This window comes from Octopus sinensis, linkage group LG1 (assembly GCF_006345805.1).
Source record: "Octopus sinensis linkage group LG1, ASM634580v1, whole genome shotgun sequence".
Classification (NCBI taxonomy): Eukaryota; Metazoa; Mollusca; class Cephalopoda; order Octopoda; family Octopodidae; genus Octopus; species Octopus sinensis.
The window spans coordinates 209,839,387-209,839,946 of NC_042997.1; positions in this window are offsets into that span (position 1 = coordinate 209,839,387).

Consider the following 560-nt stretch of genomic DNA (forward strand, 5'->3'; position numbering starts at 1 on the left):
AAAAAAAAGACTATTATTTGGTTAAAGTAGTGACCCATTGTTCGTCTAATGGAGCAAGACTGGGGTAAATGACCAGGTGTGTTTGTATTGAGCGTCTAATTAAATCAGAAACTACCTGGTGTTGAGAAGGGAAAAAAAATCTCCGTTCCAAAACCAGGTTTCTTTTGATTTTAATCACAAACATTTCTGCCGTATTTAAATATGTCACAGACACCATCGACAACAATGGAACCCGTCCGACAAGTTGCAACATTAAAAGCCTTTTGTATGTTGTTGCTATTATCATGATGTATTTTTCCTGCTTGATTTTCAATGCCTCTGCAGCAAAATCTTTGACAAATATATTCAGGAATCAATCAATACTCAGAGAAGCTGGAATAAATGGCATACGGCACAGTGGTTAAGAGTGCGGGCTACTAATCCCAAGATTCCAAGTTCGATTCCAGGCAGTGACCAGAATAATGATAATAATAATAATAATAATAATAACAATAATAATAATAATAATAATAATAATAATAATAATAGTAATAATAACATCGAAAAATATCTTAGGAATG